Raw genomic sequence first — 25,615 nt, 5'->3', positions numbered from 1 at the left:
ATCCAAAAAATATCTGTGACATCTAGTGTACTTTTTCCGTAGATGCTGCAGACAGTGATATTGCTGGTGGTACCTCTCCTGTATAATGTTTCCTCATCCCAAATACCTATGACATTCCCTGTAATTTTTTATTAGCCGCTGGTGACATCATTGACATTATCTGCGTGATATCTCCTGTGTGACGTTTCCACATCCCAAATACCTTTTTAAATTTGTTTTCGCATACACTTCCAAATCTTATGCTACTGTACATGTGACATACTTTCAAGAATATATAACATTTAATATGAAGAAGGCGAGCAGTGAGGGACAGGGAAATGGCCATGATGCTGATGGTGCTCACCTGCAGGCCCTCGCATATAATGTTTTAGAGGGTCAGCTCCCCAGCAGGCCCTCACCTACAATCTTTTACAGGGTCAGCTCACCTGCAGGCACTTGCATATAATTTTTTTGAGGGTCAGCTCACCTGCAAGCCCTTGCATATTATTATTTAGAGGGTCATCTCACTAGCAGGCCCTCATCTACAATCTTTTACAGGGTCAGATCACCTTCAGGCCCTCACCTACAATCTTTTACAGGGTCAGCTCACCTACAGGCCCTCACATATAATGTTTTACAGGGTCAGCTCTCCAGCAGGCCATCAATCTTATTTTTTTAAGGGTGTATGATGCGCTCCTTTATGTGTAATAAAGGGTGTATTGGAGTGGTTCCTTGTAATTTTTGGCAGCCCTTAACTTAGTGCATAGGCTTTATGAGTGAAGGAGTCCCACTACCTCAAAAATTGTACCACAATGTGAACGAAGCCCTCCTTTCTGTGATATACAGGTTGTATCGGAGTGCCTCTTACTTCTAATATTTGGAAGCACTTGCACTTTACATACAAGTAAATATTTATAGGAAATAATGTTTCCTAAAATTTTCTCCTCTAAAATCGATTTTATCTTCGCTTTGGTGCGTATTATTGTCAGTCTGCAAAAGTGGGTACTACTTGGACAATATCGTTCCCAGCAGCGACCTGGGAGTCCAAGATGCATCCAGACCTCCTCCCCATGCTGTTCCCGATACATTTCAGTGGTGTTTACATCAATTTCTTACCTTCAGAGCAGGGGGGTACCTGGTTTAATGCTCAGGTTCTCCTATTGACTTCCATTGTGCTCGGGTGCTTGGTAGAGCAACCGAGCCATCCTAGGTGTTCTGCCCGAGCACACAAGCACTTTGGTGCTCAATCAACACTAGTATTTTCCTCCCAGCATGTGCTGCTTCGCTGATATATAGCCAGGTGAGGTCAAATACTGGATCGTATTTCAAATGCCGGTCTGAGTTTTGGCAGTACCTGGCTGCCCTTAAATAGGCAGCTGGGTTCAGAAGCGATGTCTATGTGTTGGGATCTGGGAGCCTTTGGTCTGGATGAAGGGTTGCTACCTGTTTAGCGTGAAAACAGGTTGGTGCGGCCATCAGCAAGGACTCTTTGAGGCAGAATTGCTGCATGGTGTGAATTGCCACCAACACCGCAAGGTGACTTTTTGTTTGAATATGACTCTTGTTTTGTCACTTGCCTAAAGTGTGAATAAAACACTGAACTGTTTAATCCAAAGAACTTGTTGTTGCCTCTATACTGCGTCTGCTAATCATGTCTACCAGAGCGAGTCCCCACACAGTATACACATGGGCAAAGTGGGCATGGATCCGTAAAAAACGGATGACATACGGATGTGTTCTGTATGCATTCCGTATTTTTTGTGCACCAATTGACTTGAATTGAGCCATGGATTGTTATTTGCAGGCAATAATAGGAGAAGTTCTATCTTTCAGCGGAACGGATACGAAAACGGAATGCATGCGTACTGAAATGAATGGTTCCGCATACAGACCGCAAACGGAATTAGCAAAAACATAACAGAAACTGAAAAAAAATAGTTTGTGTGCAAGAGGCCTTAGTCTTATAAAGTAACTGAACAACGTGGTGCTCAGAGGTGTTGTTAGGTTAAAATATTTGGGGCCTCGGCCCCTGATGTTTTGTCCCAGGCCCAGAATGTCCTGCCTGCCAGATGATGCAACTGTATTACCGTCCTCAGGACAGCAATACAATTTAATCTAATGCACTGGAAGAGCAGAAGTACTTGTGGTGACATCACAGGTCATGTGACCAGTAAAACAGGCAGTGGTTGAGAAGGACCTGCAATGATGTCACCATCATGTGACCAGTACAGGAGAGGACGGCAGTGAAGAGAAGAAGTCCTGGGGGAAGAAGCCCTGGTGATGTCTGCTACATGAGGAGAGGTAAGTGAAGGGAGAGGCAGAGCAATGGTGGGTGTTTATTTAACTGGGTCTGTATGTTAGGGCTGAAGGGAGGGATGTTATTTACATGGAACTGTGTGTTGGAGGTGACTGGGCAGAGGGGGTCATGTTATTTACATGGGACTGTATGTTGATGGCTGCTGCAGCAGGGAGTGATGTTATTTACATGGGATTGTATGTTGGAGGTGGCTGGGGGAGGGAGTAATGTTATTTACATGGGACTGTATGTTGATGGTGGCTAGGGCAGAGAGTGATGTTATTTACATGGGACTGAATGTTGGACGGGGCTGGGGCTGGGTGATGTTGTTTACATGGGACTGTATGTTGAAGGCAGTTGTGGGAGGGGATTATGTTATTTACATGGGACTGTATGTTGGAGGCGGCTGTGGGATGGAGTGATGTTATTTACATGGGACTGTATGTCAGAGGGGGCTGTTCGAGGGAGTGATGTTACTTATATGTTACTTATATGGGACTGTATGTTGATGGCGGCTGTGGGAGGAAGTGATGTTATTTACATGGGACTGATTGTTGAAGGAGTAATGTTATTTACATCGGACTGTACGTTAAAGGTGGCTGGTGGGGGAAATATGTTAAAGGCGGCTGGGGAGGAGGTGATGTTATTTGCATGGGACTGTATTTTGAAGGAGGCTGTAGATAGAGAGGGATGTTATTTATATGAGACTGTATTTTGGAGGAGGCTGGAGAGATGGTGTAATGTTATTTACATGGGGCTCTTTGCTGGAGGGAGGGAAATAGTGTTATTTACATAAGACTATACAGTATATTGGAGGGGTTGATGGGAGGGGAGTGATGTTATTTACATGGGACTGTATGTTAAAGGTGGCTGGTAGGGGTGAATGATGTTATTTATATGGGACTAAATCTTGAGGGGGTGATGTTTACATGGGATTGCATGTTGGAGGCAGATGGGGAGGGGGTGATAGTATTTACTTGGGACTGTATGTTGAAGGCGGCTGGGGAGGAGGTGATGGTATTTACATGGGATTGCATTTTGGAGGGGGCTGTAGATAGAGAGGGATGTTATCTACATGGAACTGTATATTCAAGGGGGCTGGAGAGATGGTGTGATGTTATTTACATGGGACTCTATGGCAGAGGGAGGGAAATAGTGTTATTTACATGGGACTGTATGTTGATGGGGCTGGAGGGAAGGGAGTGATGTTATTTACATAAAACTGTATTTTGTAGGGGGCAGGGGAGATGGTGTGATGTTATTTACATGTGACTGTCTGGTGGAGGGAGGAATATAACTACAGTGGGCACTGCAAATCCAGGGGGCACTATAGGCATTCTTATTACTACTGGGGGCTCTATAGGAGGGACTAATAGATGCACCTTATTTCTACTAAGAGCACTATGGAGGGTTTTATTACTACTAGGGGTCTGTAGGGAGCTTTATTACCACTGCGGGAACAATTGGGGGCCTTATTTCTACTGGGGACTCTGTGAGGGTATTATTAATACTGGAGGGCTCTTCTACTAATGGGGGCACTCTTGAGGAGCGTTATCATGTTTGGGGGCACTCTAGGGGGCAGTATTACTAATGGGGGCATTCTTGGGGAGGATTATCACTGTTGGGGGCACTGTAAGGGGCAGTATTACTAATGAGGGCATTGTAGAAGGAAATTACTATTGGTGCGACTATGAGGAGCACTATTACTATGGGGGGGCACTCATTTTTTTCCAGATAGTATTTGGGGGTATTGGGGAGCACAGCGAGCAGCAGTATAACACTCCAGGTTAAGGGATGATGATATAAATGTGAAGAACCTAAGATATCTGTGTGTCACACTCTGCAGAGAATAGGCACGGCTGAAAGAATTTCTCTGGACCGAATGGAGAAGATCATCATCGGAGGAGACGTCACCTGGGAGGTCCTGGATGTGACCGGTATGTGCTGCTCCTGGATGTGACCGGTATGTGCTGCTGTATAGCAAGTGCAGCAAAATGCGGTGTGTGTGGGGGGGAGGGGGGGGCTTAGAGAACTGGGCTATATTCATTGGGGCTTGGGCCTCAAATCTTTTGCGACCCTAGCAATGCCCCTGGGGCTGCTGTTCTCAACACACATAGAAAAATAAAGGGAATCACTAAGATACATATAATGGGCAAATAAGAATGATAACATAGACCGCAACTGAGATCAACAAAATATGTACTTATGCTAGTTTCCTGAAAGCAGGGGCGTATCCTAAATTAGGCAATGTGAGGCGGCAGGAAATAACGCAACAAAAATTGATTTACAATGACCTACAGGCATAGATGTAGTCACAAGAGTGTAAAGGACCTTTGGGATATTGTAATGGTAGGGTAAAGGATTTTTAATGATGTAAGCATGTCACATGATCGCTCATGTCAAAGATCATTTAGCCTCCAAAAGACTCCAGAGGAGAAGAAGGAGAACCTGCAGTATTCTGACTCAGATTGTTGTAATAGCGATTTATCCCTAGTGAGACCTCGATGCCTGGTGTATAATCACTACGGACAATCCTTATCAGATAGCTTGAACTCACCAACACCGAGTTTATCCATGTAAGTTGCTTTATTCTGGAGCCAGATAACAGAGGACAGCAGAAACAGATGGATTGTGGTGTTGTGCGGTCAAAAGATGATGTTTTTGCAAGCTTACATGAGAATACATGTGTACCTCGTGCAAATGCCTGGAGCAGAATGAAGGTATAGGAAGTGAGGTAAACAGAAGAAGGGTGGAGCAAAGAAATGAATGACAGATCATGAACAGAAAAACAAAGTGCAATACCAAAAATTACCACTAGATGGGAGCATATAACCAAATATAGAATATATGAATGGTTCAACGAATTAAACTATATCAATTTAACTGCGTAGCAGCACACTCCCCATCTGGCATTGAAAATGTCACTATTTAAACCATAATGGTAGTTATATAATTGCAAATAAGCGATTTGCTTGATGTCCGAGGACCTGAAAAACAAAGGGAACAGGCTTATAATGCAACAACTAAAACGTAAGGCTTCAAGTGTATCAATCAAAGTTCAAACACTTCTTGCTTGAAGTTTCAGGCAGGATTCAGCAGCATAGGCAAATAAGTTCATTCTCCGAAGGGCAAGAGCAGAACAAGTTCCGTGATAGGCCTGATGAAAGTCTTTACAGTCCCTTGTCTTGCAACTTTCACCTCCACCTTGCGTACCTTATCATCATCACTAGGAACTCTTTAAACAATAAGTCCCATAGGCCACTTGATTCTTTAGCCCCTTAAGGACACATGACGGCATGTTTCCCGAGTCTTTAAGGACACATGACGTACCGGTACGTCATGTGTTGTTCCGATCACTGCCGTGCGGCCGGCTGTGATCGGAACAAGGTGCCTGCTCAAATCATTGAGCAGGCACCTCGGCTAAATGCGTGGGGGGGTCCCGTACGGACCGCTGTATGGAAAAAGTTAACAGTAAGAGGGAGCTCCCTCCCTCTCCGATCGGGGGGCTGCAGTGCCTTTGCAGCCCCTCAATGGAGAGGGAGAGAGCCCCCAGACAGCCCCCCCAGAGCCCCGTCCTTACCCTTCCCCGTCTGCGCAGTTCTGACCATAACTGAGCAGACGGGGAAGGTTCCCATGGCAACAGGACGCCTCTCAGGCGTCCTGCTGTCCATGGTGCTGAACAGATCTGTGCTGAAAGCATAGATCTGTTCAGTGTAAGTAAAATATAGTACAGTGCAATATATATTGTACTGTACTGTATTATACAGACATCAGACCCACTGGATCTTCAAGAACCAAGTGGGTCTGGGTCAAAAAAAAAGTGAAAAAAAGGTAAAAATCAAAAAACACATTTATCACTGATTAAAAATTAAAAAAATAAAATTCCCTACACATGTTTGGTATCGCCGCGTCCGTAACGACCTGATCTATAAAACAGTCATGTTACTTTACCCGAACGGTGAACGCCATAAAAATAAAAAATAAAAAACTATGATGAAATTGAAATTTTGTCCACCTTACTTCCCAAAAAAAGGTAATAAAAGTGATCAAAAAAGTCGCATGTACGCCAAAATTGTAACAATCAAACCGTCATCTCATCCCGCAAAAAATGAGACCCTACTTAAGATAATCACCCAAAAACTGAAAAAACAATGGCTCTTAGACTATGGAGACACTAAAACATTTTTTTTGTTTTAAAAATGAAATCATTGTGTAAAACGTACATAAATAAAAAAAATTGTATACATATTAGGTATCGCCGCGTCCGTGACAACCTGCTCTATAAAATTACCACATGATCTAACCTGTCAGATGAATGTTGTAAATAAAAAAATAAAAAACGCTGCCAAAAAAGCTATTTCTTGTTACCTTGCCGCACAAAAAGTGTAATATAGAGCAACCAAAAATCATATGTACCCTAAACTAGTACCAACAATACTGCCACCCTATCCCGTATTTTCTAAAATGGGGTCACTTTTTTGGAGTTTCTACTCTAGGGGTGCATCAGGGGGGCTTCAAATGGGACATGGTGTAAAAAAAAACAGTCCAGCAAAACCTGCCTTCCAAAAACCGTATGGCATTCCTTTCCTTCTGCGCCCTGCCGTGTGCCCGTACAGCGGTTTACGACCACATATGGGGTGTTTCTGTAAACTACAGAATCAGGGCCATAAATAATGAGTTTTGTTTGGCTGTTAACCCTTGCTTTGTAACTGGAAAAAAAAAATTAAAATGGAAAATCTGCCAAAAAAGTGAAATTTTGAAATTGTATCTCTATTTTCCATTAAATCTTGTGCAACACCTAAAGGGTTAACAAAGTTTGTAAAATCCGTTTTGAATACCTTGATGGGTGTAGTTTCTTAGATGGGGTCACTTTTATGGAGTTTATAATCTGGGGGTGCATCAGGGGGGCTTCAAATGGGACTTGGTGTCAAAAAAACCGGTCCATAAAAATCAGCCCTCCAAAAAACAAACGGCGCACCTTTCCCTCTACGCCCCGCTGTGTGGCCGTACAGTAGTTTACGGCCACATATGGGGTGTTTCTGTAAACAGCAGAGTCAGGGCAATAAAGATACAGTCTTGTTTGGCTGTTAACCCTTGCTTTGTTAGTGGAAAAAATGGGTTAAAATGGAAAATTAGGCAAAAAAATGAAATTCTCAAATTTCATCGCCATTTGCCAATAACTCTTGTGCAACACCTAAAGGGTTAACGACGTATGTAAAATCAGTTTTGAATACCTTGAGGGGTGTAGTTTCTTAGATGGGGTCACTTTTATGGAGTTTCTACTCTAGGGGTGCATCAGGGGGCTTCAAATGGGACATGGTGTAAATAAACCAGTCCATAAAAATCAGCCTTCCAAAAACCAAACGGCGCACCTTTCACTCTACGCCCCGCTGTGTGGCCGTACAGTAGTTTACGGCCACATATTGGGTGTTTCTGTAAACGGCAGAGTCAGGGCAATAAAGATACTGTCTTGTTTGGCTGTTAACCCTTGCTTTGTTAGTGGAAAAAATGGGTTAAAATGAAAAATTAGACAAAAAAATAAAATTCTCAAATTTCCTCCCCATTTGCCAATAACTCTTGTGCAACACCTAAAGGGTTAACAACGTATTCAAAATCAGTTTTGAATACCTTGAGGGGTGTAGTTTCTTAGATGGGGTCATTTTTGGGTGGTTTCTATTATGTAAGCCTCGCAAAGTGACTTGAGACCTGAACTGGTCTCTAAAAATTGAGTTTTTGTAAATTTCTGAAAAATTTCAAGATTTGCTTCTAAACTTCTAAGCCTTATAACATCCCCAAAAACTAAAATATCATTCCCAAAATAATTCAAACATGAAGTAGACATATGGGGAATGTAAAGTCATCCAAATTTTTGGGGGTATTACTATGTATTACAGAAGTAGAAAAACTGGAACTTTGAAATTTGCTAATTTTTCCAAATTTTTGTTAAATTTGGTATTTTTTGGTGCAAAAAAAATAATTTTTTTGACTTCATTTTACCAGTGTCATGAAGTACAATATGTGACGAAAAAACAATCTCAGAATGGCCTGGATAAGTCAAAGCGTTTTAAAGTTATCAGCACTTAAAGTGACTCTGGTCAGATTTGCAAAAAATGGCCTGGTCCTTAAGGTGAAATAGGGCTGTGTCCTTAAGGGGTTAGGCTTGCTAGTCCTTGAGCAGAACAAGATCTCCAACTTGTATGTTAGGGCACTGTTGTTGCCATTTCCTGCGTCCTTGCAGAGTGGAAAGATACTCCATTTTCCAACGATTCCAGAAGAGGTTAGCAAGGTTCTGTACTCGCTTCCATTGATCAAAGCACAGATTTTCATCTTTAAAGTTTCCAGGTGGAACAGGAACGGACCCAAGCTTCTGGGTAAGCAGGGTAGCTGGGGTAGGGATAGTTGGGTTCTCTGGATCTTTTATCAGGTTCTAGAAGACCGAAGACATCAGCTGTGGTCTCTTCTGTGTGATCCAGCAGGAATTCAGGACCTGTTAACCAGGAAGTATTTTCAAATCCACTTGCAGACACTGGCCTAGTAGCATGATCTGCAGGATTAATTTCATATGGGACATAATGCCATTGTTCAGGTTTAGATGATTTCCTTATTCTTTCTACACGGTTGCTGACGTAGACATAGAAACATTTAGTCTGGTTGTATATGTAGCCCAGAACGACCTTACTGTCTGTGTAGAATTTGGTGTCATCTATCTGAATGTCTAGCACATAATATGAAATCTGCGATTTCTACAGCTAGCACAGTCCCACAAAGTTCAAGCCTAGGAATTAGGTGCTAACTTAGCTTTCCCAAACAGAACCCCTATGTGGGTTTGATTAGAAGAGTCTCTCACCTTAAGGTAGGCAACAGCCGCAATGGCCTAAGTAGATGTGTCTGAGAAGATGTGAAGCTCTTTTCTCCGGCTCGTAGTAAGGGAAGCTGATGTATAACAGCGTGGTATATGGATTCCATCTAAGGCGTGTAGAGATTGCTTCCATGACTCCCACTTTGAAAGCTTGTCAGATGGCAGTGGAACATCCCAATCATTAATAGACTCTGAGAGATGTCTAAGTAAGGCTTTACCTTGTATGGTGATAGGAGCCACAAATCCCATTGGATCGAATAGGCTGTTTACCACTGACAGAACACCACGCTTGGTAAATGGCTTGTCTGTAGAGCTGACTTGAAAGCTGAAAGTGTCCTTTAATAAGTCCCACCATAGGCCCAGACTTCGTTGTATAGGTGGCATGTCCATTCCCAGATTTAAGTCCTTAAACCCTGTGGCATGATTGCCAGGTTGAAAGGCTTTCATAACAGCAACACTATTTGAGGCAATTTTGTGTAGTCTGAGGTTAGCCTCAGAAAGCATACCTTGTGTCCTTAGGAGCTGGTCCATGGCTTCTTCGACTGTAGGTAAAGACTTAAGTCCATCGTCAACATAAAAGTCTCTTTCAAGGAAGTGTTGAGCATCCGCACCGTACTCCTTTTCTGCATCAATAGCAGCCCTTCGTAAACTGTATGTTGCAACAGCGGGTGAGGGACTATTTCCGAAAACATGTACTTTCATGCGGTTTTCAATAATCTCATTGTCCATGTTGTTGTCACAGTGCCACAGAAACGTTAGGAAGTTCCTCTGGTCTTCACGTACAATGAAGCAATGAAACATCTGTTCAATATTAGCAGTTATGGCAACTGGTTCTCTTTTAAATCTCATAAGTACGCCTACAAGGTTGTTGGTTAGATATGGGCCAGTGAGAAGAACTCCGTTTAGGGATACACCTTGATGCTTGGCACTAGAATCAAATACTATCCTGATTTGTTTTGGCTTACGTGGATGATATACTCCGAAGAAAGGCAGATAGTGGTGGCGCTGGTTCGGCATGATCATTGTCAAAGATCCTTTTCATAAAGGCGATGAAATGGTCCTTCATTTCAGGCCTGTTCCTTAGTGTTTGTTGAAGTGAGTTGAATCTGGATAAAGCCTGTTCACGATTGGTTGGGAGTTTGGCCCTTGTAGCATGAAGAGGTAATGGTGCAACCCAGCTGTTAGACTCCTTATCCATTATTTTCATGAATTCTCTGTCTTCAACTGACAAGGCTATTTTGTTGTCCTCACTTGTAGTACAAAACACTGTGGTACCTAGGTTGTAATCACAAAGGACAGGAGTAACATCAGGTACTTGCATGATGTCAAGAAGCTTCTCCTTTACTTCATAATGGTGAGGGCACTGTTTGAGGTGGGATGCGCGTCCGTTTCCCAACACGTAAGTCTTGAAGGAGTGGATCTCAGATGGTGTACACATCTTGTTGAAGCATACATCGCCCACTATTACCCAGCCTAGGTCAAGTCTTTGTGTATAAGGAGCGTTGTCAGGCCCATCGCACTGATCGCGTACTTTATGTACTCTGAGAATGTCCCTTCCTAACAGGACTATTATTTCAGCACTCTTGGCCATTGCAGGAATCTCATCAACAAGGTGCCTTAAATGAGGATGTTGATATGCAGCTTCTGGAGTGTGAATCTCTTCACTTTTGTCTGGTATCTGGTCGCACTCGACTAACGTTGGTAGGGGTATGACCTCCTCCTCGTTGATATGAAGGACCATGAACCCGTCAACCCTTCTGCCGAAGGTCTCTACACAACCACAACAGGTTATGAGAGTATATGGTGTTGCATGACCCTCTATGCCAAAGATCTCAAAGTAAAGCTGTTAAATATTTTTTTCTCCAATGTATTCACTGAGGAAAATAAACTGCAAGATGCAGAACATAAAAATTAATTCCCCATTAAAAGTGTCCTGTCTGACCCAGGAAGAAGTACAACAGCGTCTTAAAAATATAAAAATAGACAAATCGCCAGGAGCGGATGGCATACATCCCCGTATCCTAAGGGAATTAAGTAATGTCATAGCCAGACCCTTATTTCTGATATTTGCGGACTCTATACCAACAGGGAATGTCCCACAGGATTGGCACATTGGCAAATGTGGTGCCAATATTCAAAAAAGGTTCAAAAACAGAGCCTAGAAACTATAGGCCGGTAAGTTTAACATCTGTTGTGCTTAAACTGTTTGAATGTTTTCCAAGAGATGCTATCTTAGAGCATCTCAACGGAAATAAGCAAATAACGCCATATCAGCATGGCTTCATGAGGTATCGTCATGCCAAACTAATTTAATCAGTTTATATGAGGAGGTAAGTTCTAGACTTGACAGCAGCGAATCAATGGATGTCGTATATCTGGACTTCTCCAAAGCATTTAACACTGTACCACACAAAATGTTAGTATATAAATTGAGAATGCTCGTACTGGGAGAAAACGTTTGTATGTGGGTAAGTAACTGGCTCAATGATAGAAAACAGAGGGCGGTTATTAACGGTACACACTCAGATTGGGTCACTGTCACTAGTGGGGTACCTCAGGGGTCAGTATTGGGCCCTATTCTCTTCATTATATTTATTAATGATCTTGTCCAAGGCTTGCATAGCAAAGTATCAATTTTCACAGGTGACACTAAACTGTGTAAAGTAATTAACACTGAAGAGGACAGTATACTACTACAGAGGGATCAGGATAGATTAGAGGCTTGGGCAGATACGTGGCAGAGGAGATTTAACACTGACAAATGTAAGGTTATGCACATGGGAAGGAATAATGCAAGTCACCTGTACAAACAAAATGGAAAGGGATCTAGGAATTTTAATAAACAGCAAACTAAGCTGCAAAAAAAAGTGTCAGGCAGCTGCTGCCAATAAGATAATGGGTTGCATCAAAAGGGCATAGATAACCGTAATAATAACATAGTCCTACCACTTTACAAATCGCTAGTCAGACCACACATGGAGTATTGTGTACAGTTCTGGGCTCCTGTAAGCAAGGCAGACATAGTAGAGCTGGAGAGGGTCTAGAGGAGGGCAACTAAAGTAGTAACTGGAATGGGGCAACTACAGTACCCTGAAAGATTATCAAAATTACGGTTATTCACTTTAGAAAAAAGACGACTGAGGGGAGATCTAATTACTATTAGTGATGAGCGGGAGGTGCCATATTCGATTTCGCGATATTTCGCGAATATTCGAATGAATATTCGTGTTATATTCGTCGAAATCGAATATTCGTAATTATTCCAATTATCGCGAATAATATACGAATTTTTTTTTCGCGTATTGCGATTATTTATCTTGATAGTATAAGGCAACGTTCCTATGCTAATTGACTATGGCTAGGCTAATATGTGTATTTTACGAAATTTCGTGATTTGCTCTAACTTCGTCTCTTAGAATATTACGAATATTCTAAAAGACGAAGTTAGAGCAATATTACGAAATTTCGTAAAATACACATATAGATTGTAATTTAGCTAATATACTGCTATAATCCCTTTTTTTGCCTCTAATTTTTTTTTTGCCTCTTCTGAACTTAAGTTTTGTAAAATATGTACACTATTAAAAAATAATACTATAGCAGTATATTAGCTTAAATACAATCTATGTGTATTTTACGAAATTTCGTAATATTGCTCTAACTTCGTCTTTTAGAATATTCGTAATATTCTAAAAGACGAAGTTAGAGCAATATTAAGAACATTTGCAAAAGCCGAAATTGCGATGCGAGTAATATAATACGAAATAATCGCATGAAGATTTCAACTTAGCACTGCTATATTCCATATTCTAGCCTAATATGGAATATAGCTGTGCTAAGTTAGCACTGCTCTATTCCACACTAGGCTAGAATATGGAATATAGCAGTGCTAAGTTGAAATCTTCATGCGATTATTTCGTGTTATATTACTCGCATCGCAACTTGCGAAATTTGCAAATGTTCTTAATATTGCTCTAACTTCGTCTTTTAGAATATTACGAATATTCTAAAAGACGAAGTTAGAGCAATATTACGAAATTTCTAAAAGACGAAGTTAGAGCAATATTACGAAATTTCGTAAAATACACATAGATTGTATTTAAGCTAATATACTGCTATAGTAATATTTTTTAACAGTGTACATATTTTACAAAACTTAAGTTCAGAAGAGGCAAAAAAAATTTGAGGAAAAAAAAAGGGATTATAGCACTATATAAGCTAAATTACAATCTATATGTGTATTTTACGAAATTTCGTAATATTGCTCTAACTTCGTCTTTTAGAATATTCGTAATATTCTAAAAGACGAAGTTAGAGCAATATTAAGAACATTTGCAAATTTCGCAAGTTGCGATGCGAGTAATATAACACGAAATAATCGCATGAAGATTTCAACTTAGCACTGCTATATTCCATATTCTAGCCTAGTGTGGAATAGAGCAGTGCTAACTTAGCACAGCTATATTCCATATTAGGCTAGAATATGGAATATAGCAGTGCTAAGTTAAAATCTTCATGCGATTATTTCGTATTATATTACTCGCATCGCAACTTGCGAAATTTCGTAAAATACACATATAGATTAGATTGTAATTTAGCTAATATGGAATATAGCAGTAAGTTGAAAACGCCACTGACTGGAGCAGCCAGGAAGCCAGGAATCCAAAGGACAGGTAAGAACAACTTTAGAGAAGTGGGAAAGAAAAAAATATTATAATAAAAAAAAAAATACGAATATTCGAATTCGCGAATATATAGAACGATATTCTAAATATTCGCGAAATCTCGAAATTGCGATATTCGAGAAAAAAATTCGTAATTCGAATATTCGCGCTCAACACTAATTACTATGTATAAATATATCAGAGGTCAGTACAGAGATCTATCCCATCATCTATTTATCCCCAGGACTGTGACTGTGACGAGGGGACATCCTCTGCGTCTGGAGGAAAGAAGGTTAGTACACAAACATAGAAGCAGATTCTTTACGGTAAGAGCAGTGAGACTATGGAACTCTCTGCCTGAGGAGGTTGTGATGGTGAGTACAATAAAGGAAATCAAGAGGGGCCAGGATGTATTTCTGGAGAGCAATAATATTACAGGCTATAGCTACTAGAGAGGGGTCGTTGATCCAGTGAGTTATTCTGATTGCCTGATTGGGAAGGAATTTTTTATTCCCCTAAAGTGGGGAAAATTGGCTTTTACCTCACAGGGTTTGTTTTGCTTTCCTCTGGATCAACTTTCAGGATTACAGGCCGAACTGGATGGACAGATGTCTTTTTTTGGCCTTATGTACTATGTTACATCACAAAAGTGTAATGGCATGAGATCAAAAAGTCATATGCACTCCAATAGTGCCAATCAAACCATACTCTCATCCCGCAAAAATTGAGACCCTACCTAAGATAATCGCCCAAAAACTGAAAAAACTATGGCTCTCAAAATATGGAGACACTAAAACATTTATTTATTTTTTTCAAAAATGATATTATTGTGTAAAACTTACATAAATTAAAAAAAAGTATACATATTAGGTATCACCGTGTCCGAAATAACATGCTTTATAAAAATATCACATGACCTAACCCCTCAGGTGAATACTGTAAAAAAATAAAAATAAAAACTATTTTTTGTCACATAAAGTGTAATAGCAAGCGTTTAAAAAGTCATATGCACCCCAAAATAGTGCCAATCAAACCCTCATCTTATCCCGAAAAATCGTACCCTACCCAAGATGATCGCCCAAAAAATGAAAAAACTATGGCTCTCAGACTATGGAGACACTAAAACATGATTTTTTTTGTTTCAAAACTGAAATTATTGTGTAATACTTACATAAATAAAAATAAAGTAAACATATTAGGTATTGTCACATCCGTAATAACCTGCTCTATAAAAATATCACATTACCTAACCTTTCTGGTGAATATCGTAAAAGAATTAAAATAAAAACGGTTTAAAAAAAGCAATTTTTTGTCACATTACATCACAAAAAGTGTATTAGCAAGCGATCAAAAAGTAAAAATAGTGCCAATTAAACCGTCATCTCATCCCAAAAATAATGAACCCCTACACAAGACAGTTGCCCAAAAAATAAATAAAACTATGGCTTTCAGAATGTAAAGACACTAAAGAATCATAAAAAAAAAAATAATCTTTGTTATGTAAAACTGAAACCAACAACCCAAAAAAAGTAATATTTGGTATTGTCGCGTCCGTGACAACCTGCTCTATAAAAATTCCCCATCTAACCTGTCAGATGAATGTTGTAAATAACAAAAAAATAAAAACTGTGCCAAAGCAGCTATTTCCTGTTACCTTGCCTCACAAAAAGTGTAATATAGAGCAACCAAAAATCATATGTACCCTAAAATAGTACTAACAAAACTGCCACCCTATCCCGTAGTTTCTAAAATGGGGTCACTTTTTTTGAGATTCTACTCAAAGGTGCATCAGGGGGGCTTCAAATGGGACATGGTGTCAAAAAAACCAGTCCAGCAAAATCTGCCTTACAAAAACCGTATAGTATTACTTTCCTTCTGTGCCCTGCCGTGTGCCTGTACAGCAGTTTACGACCACATATGGGGTGTTTCTGTAAACTAAAGAGTCAGTATTATATTAATTGAGTTTTGTTTGGCTGTTAACCCTTGCTTTGTAACTGGAAAAAAAATTATTAAAATGGAAAATCTACCAAAAAAGTGAAATTTTGAACTTTTATCTCTATTTTCCATTAATTCTTGTGGAACACCTAAAGGGTTAACAAAGTTTGTAAATTCAGTTTTGAATACCTTGAGGGGTGTAGTTTCTAAAATTGGGTCTTTTTTGGAGTTTCTACTCTAGGGGTGCATCAGGGGGGCTTCAAATGGGACATGGTGTCAAAAAAATAGTCTAGCAAAATCTGCCTTCCAAAAACCGTATGCCATTTCTTTCCTTCTGTGCCCTGTCGTGTGCCCATACAGCAGTTTACGACCACACATGGGGTGTTTCTGTAAACTACAAAATCAGGGCCATAAATAATGAGTTTTGTTTTGCTGTTAACCTATGTATCCTTACTTGTGCTTTTCTTACATAGACTAATGGATGTGGATGAGGTTTGTATGTATTTTTCGTTTTTAACCCCTGATTAACCCCTGATAGGCCTCAATGTGACTGTCAGATTCCGTTATCAGTGTTGAACGCGGAATCTGAGGGGCTCAATGACAGAGGGGAATCAATGACAGAGGTTGGCGCAATCGTCGTTCCCCAATATTGCGCCCGCTACTTACAATGGAATGCTATTCTTGACAAAGTAATTTGTAACTAATCAAATTTCTTTGAGGAAGCCGCCAAATCAAATTTTTTATAACTTCGCTCATCTCTAATTGCCACTATATTCCATACTACATGGTTTTCGGTGTGATTGATCATTTATGCCAAGTTCTATAAAAGCCCCGCTGAGCTGCAGCAGGGTGAGGGTGTGGTGGCTGGGAAGCGACTTTTTTTTAACGTTTTGTGAAAACATAATAAACATTATTTGATTTTGAAAAAGAAATGCCTGAAAGCCTCTGTAGTTTGGGAATCTTTGTGATTTAAGGGGGTTATTTTCTTCTTTTTAAATATTTATTAGCAATTGAAAAATCTCACAATCAATTGCAGCATACATATAAGACATTTTCTAAATAAACCCCATTACGTCTCTTACACAACTCCCCCCCCCCCCAAAAAAAAAACGACAAAAAAAAAAACAGAAACTCTCCTCCTACTCTAAAGATTTATCCCACTCAATACATTCCTTTGGTGGCATATGTTTACCAACCCATACCTTCCACATTAGCATAAATGTATCTTTCACAATGGATGGGAGAGTTAGAATATCTAATCCACATCTGAATTGAAGGGATCTGAATCCGCTCTTTAACCCCTTCAGCTATAGTGACATACTCGTACTTTACAGTGGCTGATGGCTTGTATGGAGTGAGTTGCTGTGGTTAGCCTGCTCCATATGTGGCAGACAGTGGCTGTATTATACAACAGGCGAGTTGCTGCAATCAGCGGGTGAAACTCATCATTTAACCGCTCAGATGCCATGTTCAACAGCAATCGTAGCATCTGTGAGGTTAGACAGAGGGATCCAGCTCCCTCTGCCTTACAATCGGAGCTACTGCAGTGAAATCACGGGGCTCCGATCAGTTACCATGACAGCCTGGGCGCTGCTGAAGCTTCCGAGGCCTGTCATTGAAAGCTTCCCGCTTGAACGCATCAAAATGTAATTCACCCTAATAGATCTCAATTAGGGTGAATGGGACAAGGGATCAAAAGACCCCAGGTTCTAGCCTCCTAAGGGTGTGGGGGTGTAAAAGTTATGGTTAAAAAATTTTAACAACAAAAAAAATATTAAAAGTTTCGTAATTTTACATATAAAAAATATAAAAAATAAAAAAATAGACATAACAGCTATCACCATGTATGAAAATGTCTCAACTATTAAAATATAAAAATATTTTTCTTGCACAGTGTAACGGGATAAAAATAAAAACACTTGTGTCACCATTTTTTTGTGATCTTATCCTCCCCAAAAATGAATAATAACAGTGATCAAAAAGTTGTATGCGCTCTACATACGATACCAATAAAAACTACAGTTCATCCCACAAAAACAAGCCTTCTTACAGCTCTGTGAACAGAAATATAAAAAAGTTATGGCTGTAAAAGTTTACACATATATGTGAGAAATACTTTATTAGTTTAGACTTACAGAACCACATCAAAAGGCCCAGGAAGTTCCGGGTCTTGAACCATTTCGGATTTCACAGCATGTTGAATAAAATCTTCCATTATCAGTAAGGGAATATATATTTTTCATTTCTTTAATGCCTAATTTATCACCAATGAAGATCTGCCCTAAATACACAGTCCACCTTATTAACCTCCTGCAATTAATTATTACCCTAAATAGACATTAATCCAAAGCTTTTAATATTCAATATTCAAGTTCTTAATTTTGTCCCTTATATTGTAAATTAGATCCATTGTGGAGTATTTCCTAAATGCCCCTAAGACCTCCTGCACACGACAGTATTTTTTAACGGGCCGCAAAAAGTTGTTCCGTTGTTCCGTGATCCGTGCCCGTTTTCTCTTCCGTTGTGCTTCCGTGTGTCCGTGTGTCCGTTTTTTTTGCGGACCGTCTGAAAACTTTGCATTTTGAAAAAAATGTAATTTTAATAACTCCACCCTGGATACTGGTATAAATCAAGGGCACCTGAGTATGCATTTGTGGCCATTTTCTGTAGTCTTTCCAGAGTACAGAGGTTATTTTGGCTGCTTCTCTTTGCTGTTTCACCATGTCTGATTCAGAGGAAGAGTTCTTAGTGGATTGGCTCGTTTCTCAGCAATGTGGTCAGCGCCCTCCTTTGTTGACTGAGGAACCGAGTAGAAGGCGACGATTTTGGGTCCATCCGATAGTTTCCCAACAGTACCGGAAAGGACACTTCCATACCCTCTACGAAGATCTGCACCCGCATCCTGCGAAGTTCTATTCCTTCTGTCGGATGTCAGTGGGTACATTTGATCGCTTGCTGTCGTCTCTACGTACTGTCCTTACCTTTATGGACACCAATATGAGGCGCAGCATTTCTCCGGAGGAAAGGCTCATCGTCACGTTGAGGTAAGCAGTATAGTACTTGTAAAGTTTCACCAGTAATGTGCACTGCTTGTGTCTGGAGGACCATATGCTCCAAAATGGCTGCTGTTAGACATGTGCTAATGTTTGCCAAACCTATGTTTCTTTCTCCTTTTTTTTTTTTCTTTCATTTGTTTGTGGCTGTTTTGTTATCCCGTTAATCCCTGGCACCTAACATGCCTAAATTTTTGCCTTTGGTTTGCGTTTGTGCATGTTTCAAATGTGTGTTTAGCTATCGGCCTCCAGACAATCCATGAATCCTCTGCACTCGCCAGTAGTTTGTTTTAAATGTCGTTTGATTCAGTCAGTCAGCCATGTTACAGCAAGCTGTGACCTGCCTGTCTGAGTGATTAATTTCAAATCTATCTGGATTTACTGGCATTTTTTTGTTTGGCTTTTTCTACTTAAAGAATTCGGTCCCTCAGTCAGGATCTCTATCTGCGTGCCCCACCCTGAGCAAAGTCTATATACCGATCTGTTCCCTTATTTCGTAGGATTGTGCTGCTGCGAACCCCTGAGAAGTCCAGCTAACCTTTTCATCATGCCTAATGTTCCCAATATTTTGACCCGCCACTACACTCTCTGCAATTAGAAAGGGGCAAAACACAGTTTATGTTACTTAGTTGTGGTAGTACTGGCCACAGACCAATAGCTGTTAGTGTTTCGCTCAGATACTCCTTTTTATTTTCGGTTTAATCAACCAAGGACATAGGGCAGTGATGGCGAGGCATTATCAGACTGAGTTGGCAATGTTCTAGCCGGATCTGTCGCTTTGTTTGCAAATTTTCTACTCAGAAAATTTGCATGAATAATGTACAAAAATATAGTTTAATGTCCGCGCAGTTTTGCATTTTACTTTAATTTCAGGCTTCCAATCAGTGCTGCCGGTAGTAAGCATAGTGTGCCCTGTTCTGATGAATGCTTTGTAAAATCAAGGGTGTATATTTGTAAACCATATAGTCTTTACAATGGGTGTGGGTGCCCACACAGTGGGCCTTGAGTACCGCCTCTGGCACCCGTCCCATAGGTTCACCACCAGTAGACATAGGGTGTTTACAATCATGGTGTGTATACAACATTATGCTTGAATCTTGTATCTGTTTTCACTTATATTCGCAGTTTACTGTTTTTTTTTTTTTTGTCTCCACAGATTCCTTGCAACTGGGAACTCATTTGCATCACTGCATTTTGAGTTTCTGTTAGGAACCTCGACAATCTCGAGTATTGTACGACACACTTGCCATGTCATGTGGCAGCAACTCCGAGAGACGGTGATGCCGCAGCCCAAGGTGGAGGATTGGGTTCGGATCGCAGAGGGTTTCCAAGATTCCGCGCAGTTTCCTAACTGCATCGGGGCAATGGATGGCAAGCACATCCGTGTGAAGAAGCCGCCACACTCAGGGAGCTGTTTCTTCAATTATAAACAGTTTTTCTCGGTAGTGCTGATGGCTGTTGCTGACAGTAACTACCGGTTTATAATGGTAGATATCGAGGCCTATGGAAGCACTGCGGATGCTCGCATCTTTAGTGCTTCTAGAATGGGTGAGCGGCTTCGTGCCAACCAGCTTGCCCTGCCCGAGTCCAGAAGACTGCCCGGATATGCAGGTCCGCCGGCGCCATTTGTCATCGTGGCGGATAAAGGGTTTGCATTGACTCCACATGTTATGCGGCCCTTTCCAAAGCGTGGTTTGGATGTCAGGAGGCGTATCTTCAACTATGTATGTGGAGTGCGCTTTCGGAATACTCTCTAGCAAGTGGAGGGTGTTTTTGTCATCCATACAGATGGCTCCGGAGAATGCTACCCTGGTGATTAAAGCTTGTGTTGTTCTCCACAACTTCACCAGGATTCATGAGGCTTCCTCTTCTGTTGACATGGAAGATCTTCCTACGTCTTCAGATTTGGATTTGGAAAGGACCCTGCATAGACGACCTGGGACTGCAGGCATTGCAGTTCAGGAACTCTATGCAGACTACTTTGTTGCTCCCCCAAATAAAGTGTTGCTTAGTGAGGAAAAGTGTGTGGTGTTTCTTTTTTCAATAGAAATTGGTAAAAGGAAATGTTTTCTGTAGCGTGCCAAAATAAAAACAGTCGACTACTTTTTGGCCCAAACAACATTTATGTTGAAGATTGAGCTAAACATAATAAACTGGAAGCCAATGGGCCCAACATTTTAAGATAAAACATATAAAGTGCTTGTAACAAAAAGATTAAACATGTTTATAAATTCATAAGGTCCTGAGTAAATGATCCAGGAGTAAACGTGGACCGTGGCCTGACATTGGCCTGTTGAGGTCCCCCAGATGTGAAACTGCCCGGGTAAAGGGGCTGACCCACTTGATGCATTGGGCCCTGGGGGAGTCCATAGTGGGGTTGTTGGTGGTATGCTGGACCTTGGGATGTTTGTGGCGCAACCTCAAATGGTCCGGCACTTTGCTGCTGTCTGGCATTCTCAATGTCCACTTTCATGGCATTTAGCTTGCCCAGAATGTCCCCATGGTTAGGTAGACTAAACATTTTTATTACGACCACTAAGGACGCAAGGCACTCATGATGCTCTAAAGGAGTGACATGCCTCATTAGCTGTCCTAAGCCCCGTAATGTTTTCTCCTCCACTCCTTCACTCCTCCTCTGGGCCAGAAATTCTATGAGGCGGGCATCAATAGCCTCCCGACTCTCTGGCCCAGAGGTAGAGGGAGGGACTTGGCGGCGCCGTCTGGGCTGGGACTGGACAATCCGTGGTGGACTGCAAGGTGGTAGGGGGGCCTCGGCCAGCGTGGAGTCCTCCGGGTCCTCAGCCGGCGTTGGAGAAGGAGTTGCCTGGGGAGAAAATCCTGCAGGGGGTTCACTGGCCGACGTGTCTGAATCTTGTGAGGGATCCAGACTGTCCACAGTACTGTATTAAAATAAAACAAAAAATCAAAACACATTAGATCATTTGATTTCCACATTACAAAAGCACATAGATTACATTATGTGCAAAGCAACCGTGCAAATACAATATATATACGGAGTGGCAGCATACATCAGATAATTAGAATTTACACAACGAATAACTGCTTCAATGTGAAATGTGGAAATCCGTTTGCAATTGCATTTGGAATCTATTGATGGGATAAGTCTTGTAAAGGCCTATTGTTTCGGAAATGGGCAAACATTGTTTGCTGCTTGGAGCTGTCCAGCCTCTGAAGAGGATTCCTCATTCAAGGACCAAAACCAGTGCTGAAATTGAGGCCAACTCATCTGTATGTGCCCCGCTACCAACATGTCAAGATACAAATTGTAATTTGAACCTAGTAGAACATCATTTACAGAGAAACAACATGTACCAGGCCACACTTGACCATGGTGAGAGTACTAGTTGTAATCCTGCTCCTCAAGCGTAGTTGCAACCTCAGCTTTACACTTTAGCCTAGGATGTGGTTATTGACATTTCATAGGAGCAATGTAAGGAAACCATGTGGGGTTTGGTGCAAAACCATTTCAGCAATATAAATTACTATGCCAGTACGTAAAGGGTACCCATTTCCCAAACAACCAAAATTTATATAATATGTCGCTATGGTACAAATCTCATGTCGCCCTAAAATATTTTGCAAAAAACCCTAGTCCGGGCTCCCATTAAAACGGGAGGGTTTTGGAATGCTTTTTTAAACATTGGTGTGTGACTAGGAGCCGACAAACACGATGATCTACTGTATGAGGAAATAATGCATGCAGTGCGCAAGTGTCATCTCTATTCGCTTTTCTGGTTCCAAGTGGAATCATCTATGTTCCAGGAGGGACCAAAAATTGCTTCAACACAAACAAAACTGAGAAGGGAGGCGCCATCTGCACACTTCACGTGTCGTCTCATCATTCATCTCATAAGCGGTGGGCCCTGGTTTGACTCCACCACTAAACTGATGTAGGCAACCAACACCAGGCATGGACAAACTGTTGCCCTCCAGCTGATGCCCAACTACAACTCCAAGCAGGACCGAGTAGCTTTCAGCTATTCTATCATGCTGGGAGTTTCAGTTGTTAAAGAGCTGGATGTAGTCAGTTATGACATGGCTGCCCTACAGAAAGTATAGGTCTTCAATAGAACAACACAACTGTATCCATTAGTTTCTGGAACACTTTAGCTTGCCTAAAAAAAAAGTAAGTGTGAAAATATGACACATTTTGAAAATAACGTAAAAAATACTTACGGCCTCAATTCCTTTACTGGCCGCAGAAACTGTAACTGGGCCGTATATATATAGGCACGTTTGCTTGATGATCCCTCCCCATTCCGGCCTTTGCTGGTCAGCTCCCGCCGGAACTGGTCCCGGCAACTCGCCCAGCGGGTTTTCGTTTGTTTCACTGTTTATAAATGACATAGAAGACAATTGTGAGGTAAATAATTAATAAAGGGGAAAAATAGACGCCTCATTAATAAACCATGTACAGGCCTTTAGGCAAAAGGAGGCTGGACCACCCTGAAAACCCTATTGTCACCTCTGGGAATTTCAAACTATATCTTAGGGCCACACAGAGGGCAAGGACAGCACAACTACATTGATAACACTTACCTAATTCGGCCCGGCCTCGGCTATCAGCCTTGGCCCATTCACTTCGCCGCATGCTCCGTGCCACTTTCTCCCACGAAGCATCCTTTTTTATTCTGTCGCTATAGGCATTTTGCCGGGTATCCCACAGCTCGGGCCTCTCCTGGACGAGTGAAATGAGTTTTTCTACATCCCAGCGAGGCATGGTGGATGATATTAATAAACCTCCTGCAATGGCTGCTTCTCCTCACACAAGCTGTTTACCACAGATGGCTAGTAATTTGCATATCCTGTCACCTAAAACTTCCTGTCTTTTTTTTTTTCAATTTATTGCCACAAGTTTGGCCAGACAATTTGCCCATGCCATAAGAAGAAATAAAACGGGCGCGGAGCGGGCGCAGACGCGGATGACAAACGGGTGTGCAACCGCGTTTTTCACGGCCCCATTCACTTGAATGGGGCTGCGACCCGTTAGCCGTGAAAAAAATAGGACAGGTTATATTTTTTGACGGGCAAGAAACACGGGTCACGGGCGCGGGTGACAAAACGGTGCAGTAGCCGAGTTTTCAACGGACCCATTGAAAGTCAATGGGACCTCAGAAAAAAAACGTTACACGGGCCAACGGCCACGGGTGCACACAACGGTCGTGTGCATGAGGCCTAATGAAAAGACACCCATTTCAAAAAGCAGTAAAATATTTTAGCAAAGCAGACTTTTATCATGTGCGGCACTAATGGCTCTATTTATGTTTTCCCAATTAATCCAAAATCTTAGCTGGGCAGCCAAAGAGTAAGAACCCAGTTTTCAAACTAAGAAACCTCTTTTTCCCTTCTGAAGCTTACTTTAGTGCCAATGACGATATGGGGCCTTTAAAAAAGAGTTAGGCTCCATTCACACATCCGTATGTGTTTTGCGGATCCACAGATCCACGGATGCGCAAAACACAGACACCGACAAAGTGCGTTCTGCATTTTGCGGACCGCACATTGCCGACACTAAAATAGAAAATGCCTAATCTTGTCCGCAATTGCGGACAAGAATAGGACATGTTAAATTTTTTTCGGGAACGGAATTGTGGACCCAGAAGTGCAGATCCGCATTTCCGGATCCGGACAGCACATCGTGTGGCCCCATAGAAATGAATGGGTCAGCAATTCCGTTCCGCAAAATGCGGAACAGAATTGTGGACGTGTGAATGGAGCCTTACCCTAAGTTCAGACCTGAGCGTTTTACAGCGCGTTCCTATGCGCTGTAAAACGCTCAACAAGGAGAAACCAATGATTCTCTATGGGAATGGTTCTCACCTGGGCATTTTACAGCGCATATGATTGCGCTGTAAAACGCCCGACGCTCAAACAAGTTCTTGAGCTTTTTTTTGGGCGTTTGTCGCGCGTTCCCGCACATAGATATTCGGGAACGCGCGACAATGTGTGCACGCCTGTCTCTGTATGCGCGATTGTAAACGCCCGTACAATCGCGCATACAGAGCGCTCGTTTCAGAACGCTCAGGTCTGAGCCCCCTGTTAGAGTGTATGTCTGTAAAAAAAAAAAGAATTGGGCTGTCCATGATTTTTGGGTCTGTTATACAGAAAAAAAAATTGTACAATCAATAGGTTGTCAACTCTGGACTGAGGTATATATGTATTGCAATGATTGTACTGTACTTATTTTGGGGTCTGAGTCTAGTACTTCACTGTTAGAATCTGTTTTGCTCTGATTTAATTTTGGAATCTGCAATTTGATTTTCTTCTCTGGGTCCTAGTACATCCATCTGTTAGGGCATCATGTTAGGGCATTTCCGATGAGCACTTTTCATAGGGATGTCTTCTGTGGAGTTTGGTTGGTTTAAGACTTAATATTGAGCAATAGATTCAGAAAAGGCTATGGTCATGGTCAGTTGTTGTCTGTTATCCTTGGTTAACTTCATTCGTCTGCTTCATTATCTGTCATCATCATCTTTTTGCGTCATTACCTGGGTGACATCTTCATCCATTTGTGCTGTAATTCACTTACCATCATCACTTGGTTTATGTAATTCTCTTTGTTTATATTTGTTACCTACCAGAGTTGATATGTGCTTTATAATATTATTCCTGCATTACCATTATACATTTCAACCCTTCATTAACCCCTTCAAGACAGACCCATTTTTCGCCTTCCTGCCCAGGCCATTTTTTGCTAATCTGAACAGTGTTCACTTTATGTGGCAATAATTTTGGAATGCTTTCACTTATCCAAGACATTCTGAGATTGTTTTCTCGTGACACATTGCACTTCATGACAGTGGTAAAT

This window comes from Bufo gargarizans, chromosome 2 (genome assembly GCF_014858855.1).
Source record: "Bufo gargarizans isolate SCDJY-AF-19 chromosome 2, ASM1485885v1, whole genome shotgun sequence".
NCBI lineage: Eukaryota > Metazoa > Chordata > Amphibia > Anura > Bufonidae > Bufo > Bufo gargarizans.
Note: the sequence above shows the minus strand (reverse complement) of the source record.